This window comes from Aotus nancymaae, unplaced genomic scaffold (assembly GCF_030222135.1).
Source record: "Aotus nancymaae isolate 86718 unplaced genomic scaffold, 86718_ANA_hifiasm-v0.15.2.pri h1tg000067l, whole genome shotgun sequence".
In the NCBI taxonomy this organism is placed as follows: Eukaryota; Metazoa; Chordata; class Mammalia; order Primates; family Aotidae; genus Aotus; species Aotus nancymaae.
The window spans coordinates 9,699,719-9,714,932 of record NW_026988482.1 but is presented as its reverse complement, the minus strand read 5'-3'; the positions used below and the strand labels follow the sequence as shown (position 1 = coordinate 9,714,932).

The following is a 15,214-nucleotide window of genomic DNA, read 5'->3' as shown; positions in this document are numbered from 1 at the left end:
CATGGACTCACATTACAGATAAGAAAATTAAGATTTAGGAGGATTAAACAGGAAGGAAATAAAATTGTCAAAGCAAAATACCCAGGGCAGAGCCAGGCATATGGTGCATACGTACTGAGTAAATACCAGTTCCAGTGTTTGACAGGACATTTCATATTTTTTAAATATGGAAATGGACTAAAAGGATTTTTTAAAGATAGCATTGTTACCCTTGAGGAGTTCACTGCCTAAAAAGGATAACCAGTGTATAAACAGAAAATTTTAACATGATATTGTGTATATTTGTTTTCTGCTGTTACTGCAACAAAGTACCATGAGCTTGATTGTTTAGACGAACAGAAATGTATTTATCTTACAGTTCTACAAATCAGAAGTCAGTCATGCGCATCAGTGAACTAGAATCAAGGCACTGGCAGGGCTGCATTCCCTTCTGGAGTCTCTATAGAGAATCCTTGTCTTTTCCAGCTTCTCAAAGCTGCTCCTCATTCTTTGGCTTGTGGCCCCTTCCTCCATCTTCAAAACCAGCAAAGACAGGGTAAATTTTTCTCATACCACATCATTCCAAAGACCTCCCCTGTCCTCTTCATCCACTCCTAATCACGCTTGTGTTAGCTTTGGACGCATTCTTATATTCCAGGATAATCTCATCATCTTAGGTTAGCGGTTAACAACCTTAGTTCCATCTGCATCATTAATTTCCCTGTGGCATGTACCCTAACATATTTGCATGTTCCAGAGATTAGGACATGGACGACTTCAGGTGTTGTTGTGGTGCCCACCACAAAGTGCCATAAGAAGGGAAGACTACAGATAGTGCTAGGCTCGGAGGAGGAACATCAGTGCAAGGACAAGTAAAGACAAGAGCAAAAGTTATCGTATTCATGGTGCCTATTCTCCAGAGTTCCACATGAGTTTCTTAGAATTTCTTTGTATTTCAGCATGTTTTAAAAAATTTAAACATATTATTTAAGATATTTCTATTTTTATGTATTGTTCTATTCTTTTTATAACTATAATCTTGCTACCACATTAAAAAAAAAACTCTATTTGATATTAGGTTGAGGAATTTCAGGAAATCTCAATCCTGATAATTTTAAGATTGCAGCTAAACTAGTTTTATATTGTCTTCATAGGACTGCTTTCTTTAGGTCCAATTTATGGATAAGGAAACCATCCCTCAAAATGATTAGGAGTCTACCCAGAATCACACACACCAGAGCTAAAGCCTAGAGAAAATTGTTTTACCTATTTGAACTTTATCAACAGAATGAAAAATGTTGCTGCAGAGTTTTTGCAATGATCTACATAGCAATGTCATAAAACCAGGGAGGGGGTGATAAAATCCATCACATTGAGAAAAATGAATGTTATGATTAGCAAACAGGTGGAACTTTATACCACATATATATATTCTGACATGATAGAAACCATTTTTTTCAAGTATATTTAGCTCTTCAGACAAAAATATAACTGAGACTAAAAGACATAAAAACATGAGCCTCTACTGTCATTATGATATAGAAAGAAAAATTACAAGTTTATTTAGAGGAAAAAAATGAAGAGTTTCAGAGCACTATGTTAACAAAGGTATTATCAATAGGTATTTATAAACCCTGAGGCTTAAGAGTAAAAATTAAACGGAAATTACCTGGTCTGAGGATGAAAGAGTGCCAAATAACTGGAAGTATTCAAGTAGAGGCAAGAACACCACTTGACATGAATATTATAAAGAAGATACAAGCTTTATTAATCCAAGGAACCTGTTTAATAGCCCTTTCGACACTGATGGTTTATGATTCCATGACTAAAGTGCAAAGGCCAATTAATGGCAACAAGAGACTAAGGCTTCCTTTAATGAGCATAGGCAGAAACTACTACTGATGCCATAAGATGGCAGTTAGCCTAACTGTAAGTAGGCACTTACCATGCATACTACTTAAAAATAATTCTCCAGGCAAGATCAGACAAAAGGCAACTGGTAACATGGACAGTACCAATGAATAACCCTGACTCTGATATCTCACTGCCATGTTGAAAATGAAGCTTTTAACATTCAGAAATTCCCATAAAGGTATACTCTTCTGAACTACTGAGCCACGATTTTCCATACAACAAACGAGTAGTCACCAAGCAGTCTAAATGGGGGTACCTAGGATTTTGATCCTTGCAAATCTTGTCCCCTCCTCCTGCCCTGCCAGGAATCCCTAAACTTTCTTCATGGAAATACCCTATTCTCTTTGACTTAATGGCTGGTTCAAGGTCTGGTAGAAAGGCTTGAAAACATATGAGAACTTTCTGACTTGGTCCTTGATAACTGAGATGCAGGTGATAAAACAACATTTCTTAAATTAAGGTGTACACATTTCCACACTTTACAATGAAAACCAAGTAAAATACCAAATTACCAAGACGGAAAATTCTCACCATAAAAAACAAGAGCTACCCAGAAGAGAAAAACAAGACATCCAGTCACAGGAGCTACAAGGCCTCCTATTAAGAGTAAACATACACACATTCCCACGCAGAACTTTTTTCCTTCTGAATAGAGCTAAAGATGCAGGAAATAGTTTGATAAAGACATTCTATTACTTAGACAAAACTGAACTAGATTATCTGTTTGTTTATTAGATTGTGGCTTTAGACACATTGTTCTACACTAAGAGCTCTTGACATGAGCCGACACACACATTCTTTGGAAGGAAGGCTTTTGTGAGAATATTTTATGGTACTTAAGCTCCTGAAAAGACTTGTGAAAGCAGTCACACCAGAGGATTAAGCCCAGTGTTTGGGGCCACCACATCAGGAGGGTCCAATTTACTTCACACAGCCTTAAATAGGACATGTGAGCTTTCTTGGACATAACACTAGATAGTTCCGACTTACTCATTGCAGAATTTCTCATATTAACCCTCACCCACTCATCATAGTTACAAACCAGACACCAGATCCTAGGTGCCAATAGATGAAAATAAAAGAGAGTACTCCAGAAATGGAATTCAACAAGGTTTCATTTATATCTGTTGCTAAAGGGGGAAGTATACTCCTGATTTTATTTTTATTTAAATTTCTGCCAGGGACATTCACAAAATAATAAGTTCCCAGAGCATATCACACCACGTCCTCTGAATTTCACGTCATCCTATCATTCTAATTTGATAAAAAGATCATGGTATACCATTCAGTTCTAGTTTGTTTTTTGTGTGTATACTTTTGGGTTTGGGCCTTCCCTCCCACCTCCCATAGTAAGGCTTTTTCAGCTTCAAGTTGGGTCTGAAATTAGATTGGTGTATGGAATTCAGAGTCTCATCTTAAGCTCCCCTAACATTTAAGGGGCTCAGAATAGAGGTTCATCGCAAACCAACAGGGGTATAAGTAAGAGAAGACCACATGTTTATAAAAACATAACTTCTAACAATTCATTCAAATACCTGCAGCCTTTATTTCCCTGATATTTAAGGTATTGTGTTATAGAGTGCCTTATAATCCTCTCAGTTATGAAAGAGGTTGAATAAGTATTGATCCATCCTTGTAGTCAATGATATATCTAAAATTCTTTAATTTTAATTAATGTAGATTTAAATTCAACTTCAAATGGTCATATGGGGCTAGCAGCTACCATATTATGCCTTGCAGATATAGTCATACTGTATTGAACGGTTCACTTCACTCCCTAACAACTCCAAAAAAATTTTTGCCATAAAACCAAGAAATCTAACTTATGTGTTTTCTTCAAGATTTCAATAACAAATAACTTAAAACCTATTAAGCACTATAGACTAAAAGATAGAAACATCAACACATATCTGCTTTTTCATTTATCTAAATAAAATTATAATAGCTTTGGGGAAGGAAATTATGTTTTATTTTCTTTCAAAACTCCAAATCCAATACTGTGCTGAGTCCACTTACAAATGAAGAACTGTGATTAGGGCACACAGTTTTTTTTAGTATGAACTGGCATAATGTAAAGTAAAAAGCAACACAGAAACCCCAGGTGCCAGTTCTGGCTCTGCCACGAATGCCTCGTATAAATGTTATGAGGACCAACTACATAAAGCTTGCAAGGGTTTCTCAGGAGATCCTAGTACAGAACAGACAACGAACAAAAGCTGGTTAAATGACCGTTCTCTGTCTCAACAAAAGCAAATTAACAAAAGAGCTGGATAGCCAGTATAATTTCTACTCAGGTCTTCTCCTAGCATGACTGGCTATCACACTGCTCATGGTCTCTGTCACAGAGAAAAAAACCTGAGAAAATTCAGTTTATTGATGTTATGCAGCATTGGACTCCTGCAAGTCCTCTTTCTTTTTGAAGATATTGCAAAGACAGCTATGAAAATCTACATGAAAATTGGAGTGGAAGTTATTGCACAGGATGAAGATGACATTAATGAGGAAAACCTGCACGCATAGATAATTGCCAAATATATTGTAGTACTGTGGGAGGCCTAGGTTAACCACTTGAGCATCAGCCTGAGGCCAAGAGTTGAAGACCAGCCTGGGCAACATAGCAAGACCCTATCTCTGAACTTTTTTTAAAAAGTTAGTGAGGCATGATGACACACACCTGTAGTCCTAGTTACTCTGGAAGCTGAGACAGAAGGATCACTTGAGCTTAAGAGTTCAAGGTTAGAGTGAGTTATGATTATGCCACTCACTCCTAGATGGGCAACGGAGTGAGATCCTATGTCTAAAACACACACACACACAGTAAAAGAGATACCACAAATTAATGAGTAAAGAAAAGATTTGTCGTTGTTGTTGTTGTTGTTTTTGGAGACAGAATCTCGCTCTGTCACCCAGACTGGAGTGCAGTGGCATAATCTCAGCTCACTGCAGGCTCTGCCTCCAGGTTCAAGCAATTCTCCTGCCTCAGGCTTTCAAGTAACTGGAATTATAGGCACTTGCCACCACCGCTGGCTAATTTTGTATTTTTAATAAAGACAGGGTTTCACTATGTTGGCCAGGCTGGTCACAAACTCCTGACCTCAGGTGATCTGCCCACCTCGGCCTCCCAATGTGCTGGCATTACAGGTGTGAGGCACCACGCTCAGCTAGGAAAGATTATTTATTAAATGGAATTGGAAAAACAGGTAAATTATTTAAAAATCAATACAGATACTCACCTTTGACCAAAATTAGTTCCAGTTTGATTAAAACTTGAATAATTTAAAAAACAAATTGAAGCTAACTTATATATGCTTCTAAATTGGAATGAAATTAAAAATAAACACCCAAAAAAGTAACACACACACACACACACACACACACACACGAAGGTCACATAAATTGGCTAAATTTACATGAGCCATTTGATGTGTTATGAGGAAGGTAACACACACGTACGTGTACATATAAAGCTCATATAAATTGACAAAATATGCTAATGCAATAATATACAATTGATTTAACATGTTTTTTAAAAAGGATAATGTGAGAGGCAGTAGAGTATCAGGCTGAAGAGTATCATATTTTGAGTAAACTCCAAATGTGATACTAATTAGCTTCACTTCCATGGGCATATTACTTTGTATCTCTGTTTCTTAGTTTCCCCATGTTATAAATGAGAAATAATAATAGCATCTATTTTAAAAGTTAGTTTTAAAAAAAGAAGAGGTAATTCTTAAGCAGAATTCAGCACAGTGACTGATTGCATGTACCAAATGTATAACTAGTTTGCAAATATGTAAAAAAAAGTGATGCCCTATTAATAATTCAAGAAAAGCCATTCTCATAAAATTAGCACATTTTAAAAAAATCATAAGCATATGGCCAGACAGGCACTATTATCTATTACTAATGCAAGTATAATTTAGTAAGTTTTGGATTAAAATTTGGTAAATATAAAACTTTAAAACTTCATTGCACTATTTCATCTAATAATTCCACATATGGAAATCAATCTGAAATACTGTAAGAAGTAAGAGTGAAGAAATGGGTGTGGAGAGAATAGGAAACCTACAAGCCCAAAGATTTTAACAGAGAAAAACTGAAAACAGCCTAAATTTTCCAATGTTAAAATATCAAAATTTCCTTAAAACCACATTTAGATGCTGCCTATAATAAATTGTAAGACTAGGCATATATAAAAATCTGTGGGCAATAAAAAGAGAGCTATTTAAGCTTGAGTCAAAAAATGAAAACCACCATCAAAAATACTTGATAAATACTGTATGGCTCCTTTTACATACGATACATAAACAAGCAAAACTCATCTGTGCTGTGAGAAATCATAACATTCACTTTCTTGGGGAAATGAGGTAGTCTGGGTGACTAGTGAGCTTCTACTTCTCGATCTGGGTGTTTTTTACACAAAAATACACAATTTGGAAAAATTATTGAGCATATCACTTATGATATGTGCATTTTATACATATATTTTATAAGATGTTAAAAGTTACTTGAGCGAATTATATCAATATATTCATTATTGAGTGATGAGGACATGGCTTATATTTTCTTTGATCAAAAGTTCTATATTACCTTTGCATTTTATTTTTCAAAAGACTATGGGAAGTAAGATGTCTAGCCAGACAACAAACAAGTCTTTGGGTTGGAGGGGAAGGTCACCCAGTTAAACCACAAACTGACTCTTGTACATCTTGATATCCTTAAGAGTCACTAGGCTAAGGCTCAAAAATCCTCCAACAGAAAGGAGCTCACTCTTTCCTAGTATAGCCCATTCTACCTTCAGATCACTTTGTCAAAAACTCTTTTTCTATACTGAATGAAAATCTGCCTCTGTGTAAGTTCTGTATTCTGGCTTATTTCTATCCTCCGGAGTCCTCTAAATCTTACTCTGGGATTCGATCAGCTTCTTAAATTCACCTTCCGATCTCTTTCAACAGTTCCTCCTAAGACATAGTCCAGTACTCTCTCTGTCTTAGCTGGTCTCCAGATGACAGTATCTCTTTCACAGTAGAGTAATCAAATTGAATACTAAGTCTACGAGTTGAGGTCTGGCTGGAGACAGTAAACTTAGATGTGAGGCTAACTCCACTCCATTAATAGACACACCCTGCTCTATATTACTAATTCATATCAAGTTTATCCAAGAAAGCTACCACTAATTATGCAATTTCACACATCCTGATCATGTTAACGATGTTCCTAGTTTTCCACACTTTACCATGCTATTTCAAAATAAATATCGAATGTGAAGAACGCGGCCTGTATGTATACATTCAGAAACTAAGAACATGGTTTCCTGAAATTATATCATGTTTTAAAAGTAATAAAGCAGAAGCTGGAGCTCTACTTCCCTGCACAAGGAATAAAATCAATACTGATAACGGCCACAAAAGATTAAAGAGAATTTTATTCAAATAGTAACTGGCCCTAGAGCCAGTCAAGTTTTCTGCAAGGGACAAAGCCTGATTTTCAAGTCCCAACCTCTCCAGGATGAAATATTTAATACCAAGGTAAGTCATTTAAAGTCTTAAAAGGCCACAGCAGAGAGAATACTTATCTTGTTCAATCTCTTTGAATAGGCTGGATGAAATAGAATTGAAAGCAGAGGTTCCATTCTCAAGGGCACACAGATAATTTGTGAGAAGACGTCTGCAATAGTCCTGATATCTGCACTCCAAATGCAGCAAGTTTATGTTTATGGATCAATTCAGACTCAAAAACAGGAAAGCTGACATGTCCAAGAAAGCTGATGTTAGTACTGATGACTAGAAAGATGTCTGTTAATCAATAAGGCTATCGATTTTTCCAAAAATTTTTATCATAAGGTGAACAAAACTACAGATAAAATTTTAACATAATTGACTAATTTACACAGTGTGCAAGAAATGATTTCATCAAACTGCTGCTATGAAATTGTCAACCATGTTTTCAACAGAGTTTCCTCGAAGGCAGACATTTCCAATTTTAAGTAAAAGATACGTGAACATAAGAAACATGAGAAATTGACTAAGACAACACATGAACATATAACCACAGCATTCTCCTGATCTCAGAACAAAAAACCCAACATGAATAATCAACATATATTGCTAAGAGGAAATAAGTATTCCCTTAATCTAATTATATTGATGATAATCAGATATCGGGGTTCAGAAGTAGGTTTGGTGTTGAGTTTTGTCATTCATTCCCAACTCTTTGAAAGTTCCCACGACAATGAAGTCAAAGAATTTTCTTTATTATAGTTTTCATTTTAAAAAGTAAAACCATATGTAGATAATGATTTTGGAAAGCAGGAGTACTAATAAAACAAGTTTCCTGGAAAGTCAATACTAAAAAGGAAATAGGTACTTTGAACGATGGGAATCAGAAACTGCTGCGTAAATTCTTCTCGCTCCCCCGATTAATGAACTATTGTGAGACATGCTGGTTTATGAGGCATTTGTGAAGATGTGCTGTGATACCAAGAACTCAGGTGCCCTGGTCAGGAAGCTGTGGACAGCTTGGTAACGTATCTCTCTCTATGTGCCCTCCCTCCCTCCTCTTATGTCTTACTTTTCTTTTTCCCTCTCTCCTGTTTTGCTGGGTGTGTTCATTCAAATGAAGCACATAAGTTGTTACCCCAGACTCCCTTTCCTAGATAATCTAGTCAAACACAAACATCTACTAGGCTTGGTATACAAAGAGCCCCCTCCTTAGATTTGGGGAATGGCAGAAATCTCTGTAATGAAGTATTAGCTGTAATAAACTTGGGCTTATTTCAGTAACTCCACTTACAGTATTTTTAAAATTAAAACCATAACTCTTCTATAAATAGAACAGTAAGTGATATTCTAGCTAATCGAAGAATGCCAGTTATTTGTGCTTCAGTACAAAAAAATTACAAATATAATCTAGTTTATCTGACTTATTAACTATAGTAGATCAGATCAACTTGGGGTCTCTCCAAACCATGGAAGCCACCTAGAGTTTAAGCCCTTACCCAATAACATTCTCACATCATGCCCCAAACCAATCCTACTTCCAGACAAAAAAAAAAAAAAAAAAAGAAAGAAATTGGTGACACACACACACACACACACACAAACCCACACTGCATTCTTTAATCTCCTTTTCCATAAAATAGTAGCCATTCCTATACTCATGCAAAAGCCACAAGATCAATAAATATCTTGCAAAAGAGCTCTCCTAACATGTTATTTATGATTGAGGGATGTTTTAGACATACCTACTAAAGACTAAAATTTACAGAAGTGACTAAATGACATAATATCTGAGATTATCTTCAAAATAATCCAGGGTGAGGGAAAGGAATAGATGTATAGGTAAATAAGACTGGCCATCAGTTAATTATTGCTGAAGCTGGATCATAAATTACTAGGGGTACATTATAGTAATCTCATCCCTTTGTGTATGTTTAGAAATTTCCATGATCAACTGTTTAAAAATTTAAAAGCATACATTTTTAAAAATTACAATAGTAACCTCCACTACCCTAAGGCTAAGAAATACAATGCATCTCAATCGTGTTCACTTCCTTTAGGGGTTAAAATACACTATGCTCATCTAGTTTCATAAAAATGTAGACAACTCTTCAGAATCAAGAAAAAGTCCATCTTCAAGTGAGTCTCCGCTAATATTTAACATTTCACGTGGGTCGAAAGTGTCTTAAATCCCTGCTGAATCTTTTATGCATATATGCAATTTAGCCCATATCCAGGTTCTCCTTCAATTATCTCTTCAGAAGCTGAAAAATGCGCCTAGTGGATGCAAAACTAATAGTACCACTGTGGTTCATATTTGCTGCAAACTGTTGGCACTGGAAATCTAACTTGTGAATGCCTGAGGTAACTGTGCAAGTACAATATTTGAATATGCCTAAGGAAATGAACTAAAAATACAATATCTGCTGCTCCATATATCAGCTCATAGTTTAGTACCAATATGTTGCACATTACTATCATTAATAATACCATTACTATTTGTATAGCATCAGTCCCATGACCTCAAAGGATAAGGAGAACATTACCCAGATTTTAACTCTTAAATCATACCCCTAAGGAGTGGAAGTGTTGGGAGAACTGATGTTTAAACAATGGGATTCCAAACATGGGAGCACTTCATGGCCTTAGACCAATGAGAGTGAAGAGCTAGTACTTCACTCCTGGGAGGGAGATGCTTTCCAGACAAATTCTAATTTTAATGGATTTTCCTTTCTTTCAAAAGCAAGATGTAACTGGAATTAGATTGAAACCCAGATGTCCCAGTATCTCAATAAGGTTTTTTTTTTCTTCTAGGAAATTCTGGAAAATTACATTATTTAACTGTACATCAAGACAGTGAGTTTCCAAAGGGGAAGTTATACAGTAGGAAAAAATCTTAATGTCATGACACCTAACTCACACATTTCTGAAATGTCTCCTTTGCCAGATCTCCCTGGGATGGCACTGTCCAGGGTCAATGTGAAGACTTCAGTGCATTCTAAGAAACTCTACTCCATTTTTTAGCAGGAACAAATTCTGGGGATGTTTTCACTACTCTGTCTATCACCCATGTGCATTCTTAAACTAAATTCTAATTATTTTCAAAGGATTATCTTCCAGATGTAAAATTCTGTGCTCTTTCATAAATTTCTGCTTTGGATACCAAATGACAGTCATGGAGTTTCTGAAGAGTTCATGTCACTATCAAAGCTACCTAACTTCTATAAGGAGTGACTCCAGCTCTGGCTAGTTACCTCCTACCCTTTCCTCAAAAGACTCAGGAACTAAGTGACTGCCACAGCCTCAATATAGCAACCTTAAAAGTAATTATAGACTATTATCCTGTCACTCCGCACATTTTTCTTCTTTGCACTCTTAGAGTTGAGCTCCTTTTCTTATAAATCGACAGACATTTTCTAATGTCTCAGCTCTATTTGTTTAGCTGGCTTATTTGCTCGAGGTGCTCACACTCTTCTGAAACTCAGAAGCCTAGGTTAACTCTGCCATCAGTGGCAAAAAGAAACGCAATTCTTCTTGGAAATATTTTCACAATTTTAGGCATACCTACACTTACCAATCCTCACTTGACTCCCATACCCCAAGCCCCATTTAGAATGAACTAACTGCCCAAGTCCAGCCAAAAGTCATCTCCTTCACTAAGCCTCTGCTGATTTCTTTATCAAATGATTTGTTCATCATATTCTTACAGAAACATACCTGTGTCTCTTTTATAGCATTATCCCTATCTTACAATCACATCTACTTAATTGTAAGGTCCCTGTTGATGTAAACTGCTGTGTCCCCATAGCACCTTTGCAGACATTTTAAACCATAACTAGAATAAAAACTGTACTTAGACCAAGATCTAACAAGCACATATTCATGTACACACATGCACAGCTGAGAAGTTTCCCCCAATAATACTTATACATAAAACAGGGTTTCTAACATAGTGTCAATAAATGCTAAATAAGGCCAGCCCCATTGGCTCACACCTATAATCCTAGTGGTTGGGGAGGTGAAGGTAAAGAAACCTTTGAGCCCAGTGCCAACATAAGCAATACAGCAAGACCTCATCTCTACAAAAAAATAAAAACAATTAGGCAGGTGTGGTGGGCACACCTATAGTCCCAGGTACTCGAGAAGCTGAGGCAAGAGGACTGTTTAAGGCCAGGAGTTTGAGGCTGCAGTGAGCTATGATTGCACCACTGCACTCCTGCCTGAGTGACAGCAAGACCCTGTCTCTAAAAACTAAAATAAACAAAATAAACAAAAAAATTTTAAATGCCAAATGAATGAATGAGCCATGAACAAAAACAGATTTACCTGTTTACAACCACATTTGACAAGTACAGTTCTCTTTGTTCCCTAAGTTAAAAAAAACCCTCTGCATAATATGCTCGTTACAGGTTAAGTACTGAGAGCTGGTTTTACCATATCTAGAATAGGTCACATTCATTTTTTGACGAAAAATATTCACCAAAATTGCCCTTCTTATTCTTCAATCAGTATATTATGATAAAGAGTTCACTTAAAAATCAAGTACCCATACCTACTGTTTTCAATCACCGTCTATGTTTCGCAGAGAGCTAGTGATTGATAAAATAGCACTGACTCAAATGTCACACATGATATCAGTTACTTTGCCAATCAAGGAAATTAAGGATATGACTACACTTCTTCTGAGTGTTCTTTATTCATTCCAAACATTAATTAAACCCTATTATCAGGGATGTGTAAAACCTAGACTTCAGCTTAAAAGAAAATCACATTCTCCGGGGTGTGTGCAGATTCTATTTTACATGAAACTTTCGGTAATCTTTTTCGGGAATAGAAGGCAGTAAATCTGGTCAGTACCTTCTTTTTTTTTAAATCTTGTTAGTGTGTTTTTGGTTGGCACTTTGCTTGTCCCCAAATACTCAAATGTTACTATTAATAATAGTCTTGAGATTTCATCAGGCTCTCAACTGAAAATTTGGCCTGTCAACTGTCCAGAAACCATGCAACTTGACAAAACGACACCTACGTTTTCTTTTAAACTATCTCCCACTCTAATTGGCCCTAGAACTATGCTTCTATTCTAACTCAGATCTTGCAAAGACAAACATAAAAGCACATATTAACAATGTCTGTCATCTTACTGGTATAACGGATACTTCAAATGCTCACTAAGCTAAATTGGTTTTCCAATAACACTGTGAACACCTTCAGATAAGCAGGTAGCTTGATATGGTTTATTCTAGTCATGGATCCATGTCCCTACCCAAATCTCATCTTGAATTACACTCTCATAATTTCCAAGTGTTGTGGGAGGGACCCCGTGAGAGATAATTTGAATCATGGGGGCAGTTTCCCCCATACTGTTCTCGCGGTAATGAATACATTTCACGAGATCTGATGGGTTTACAAGGGGATTCTGCTTTTGCTTCTTTCTCATTTCTTCTTGCTGCCCCCATGTAAGAAGTGCCTTTCACCTCCCACCATGATTCTAAGGCCTCCCCAGCCATGTGGAACTAACTGTAAGTCCAATTAAATCTCTTTTTCCCAGTCTTGGGTATGTCTTTATCAGCAGCATGAAAATGGGCTAATACGCAGCTCATCCTTGCATATAATGCATAAAACTGGAGTTGTTTTCCGATACCTCAAATTACAATTTTATATCTGAATTCTCCCCAAGCAGAAAAGATTTAGCATTCAGTTTATCTCAAATAGTAAATTTAAAGTCTACAACAGAAAAATCCTTTAAAATATCCAAATCCTAAAACCTATAGAAATGAGATATGTTGGTTTTCCATGGATGAAAGTTACTGAGGAATATCATAGACCACACTTCTCAAATGCCATCAACTGAGAAAGCCTGTAGCTTCAGGCTTATGTTGTTAGCTCCTGCTCACCTACAGCATTGCATAGCAGTTACAAGCATAGGCTGCGAGGCCACACTGCCTGAGCTGGTGTCCTGGCTGTCACCTGCCAGCCGCATAACCTTCGATGAGTTACATAATCTTCCCATGCCTCACTTCCCCATATCTAAAGTGGGAATAGTAACTGTACCTGCCTTAGAGAAATTTTATGAAGTCAAATTAAATAAATGCAAAATATGTAACACAGTGCATAGAACACGCTAAAGATACAAAAGCATTACATATTATTCAGGCACCCTGCCTTCAATCATACTACTTACGATAGAGATCTATGGAATGAGAATATAACATGATAGAAAGAGTATGGCATTTTAGGTTAAAATGTCAGTTAGAATCTCCACAGTTCTACCTGGTATATTTGTGACCCGGAGTTGTTTAAACAAAGTCCCATCTCCTTATCTGCAGAATGCGAAGAAGCGTAACAGAAGTACCCACAAAACGTAACGGAAACTCGGAGGAAATCAAAATAACTTTCAGCTAAAGATTCAGGGGAGGCTTAATAGGGAAAGTACTATTTTGATAAATACTATAGAAGAGATTTGTGGAAGTAGAAATATTTAAAGTGTATTCTAGACTGAGAGAACCATTCAAGCAAAGACACAGAGGAAGGAAAGCATGGTGTGTCTTCAGAGAATTAGCACACGGTCTAATCTGGCCAGCAAAGAGCTTGTAAAGGGAAGCAACTGGTGCTGAAGTGAGACAAGCAGATCCCCGTCAGCAAGGGATCAGAGTTTCGTGGCTGGACTGGGACTTAGTCCCACAGGCATTGTGATCACAAGAGTGTTATTGTCCATGGATAGGATCAGGCCGGTATCATATAAAGAGCTGAGCAGTAGGTGAAGAGTGTTCAGAAACCCCAGGTCTATACTCCAGCCTGGGTGATCGGAGTGAGACTCTGTCTCAAACAAAAAAGCCCCAGTCCTAGAGCTAAGGGCTTCCAGAGTCCATTAAGCATCTAGCCTGAAGACACGGAATCAAGGGGGCGTGATATCATAGTTGGCAAAGATGGGGGATTAGAATGAGTATGAATTCCGAAACCTAAGGAAGGAAGAAAGAAAGAGTCAAAGAGAAATGACGTGGGCAGGAAGTATCACAAACATGCAGGAGAAAGAGCAAGAGATAAAGCCACAGAACCCAGGAGAGGTTGGTCCACCTAGGAAGGATTCTCAAACAAACAGCTACAATCTACGGACTGCAGGCTATTTCATGCCAGTAAGAACCATGCTGATGTATAACTATGTGGGCTGACAACTTACGAGGTGGATCTGGAACTTAGAATAAAGAAAGAAACAGCATCAGGGCTGAACAAGTATTAAAAAGAAATACAAACGATTTAACGAGGGAATACAATATGACAAAACAGGGATTCTTCACAGGATACAGAATAACTGCAATGAAACAAGACAAGAAGAAACCAGGCTGTAGTCTCAGTCCCATGATGTGAACTATTTGCTTTATAAGATATGCCGCTTCATTCCTCAAAAATTAAGCAGAAGTCGGTAAACAAGTATCCCCTCCACACCAGTCATTCTTCTCTCAAGACTTTTAAGGTTAGAGGGCAGAAGTGCTGAATGGAAAGCATTGAGTTCTAAGGTCTGGAAGCCAGGAGTAGAGGAAATCGTCCTAGGACCTTTCTATTTGTCATTTTTCCTTTTCAATACATGTCACTTAAATGAGAAAAAGACTCTATCATCCCTCAACAACAACAGCAACAATAAAAAATTCTTAAGGCATTGTTAAGCATCTTAGTTGACAATATTGAATGAGTAAACAATAGCCTGATTTGTCATGTAGCAAGGCATTTCTGGGGAAAAAGGAAACAAGAGGAGGTAGGGGTCAGTTGGCCAGAAAACATGCTCGGAGCCCACATGCTATCAGTTTTTAAAGTAATTCTTCACAGAC

At 37.1% G+C, this 15,214-nt stretch overlaps 1 protein-coding gene across 6 annotated transcripts in view; it reads right to left on the bottom strand.

The window, feature by feature from the left end:
* Positions 1-15,214, bottom strand: part of LPP (LIM domain containing preferred translocation partner in lipoma) — a 725,954-nt gene that overhangs the window by 413,388 nt on the left and 297,352 nt on the right. The window lies entirely within an intron of this gene.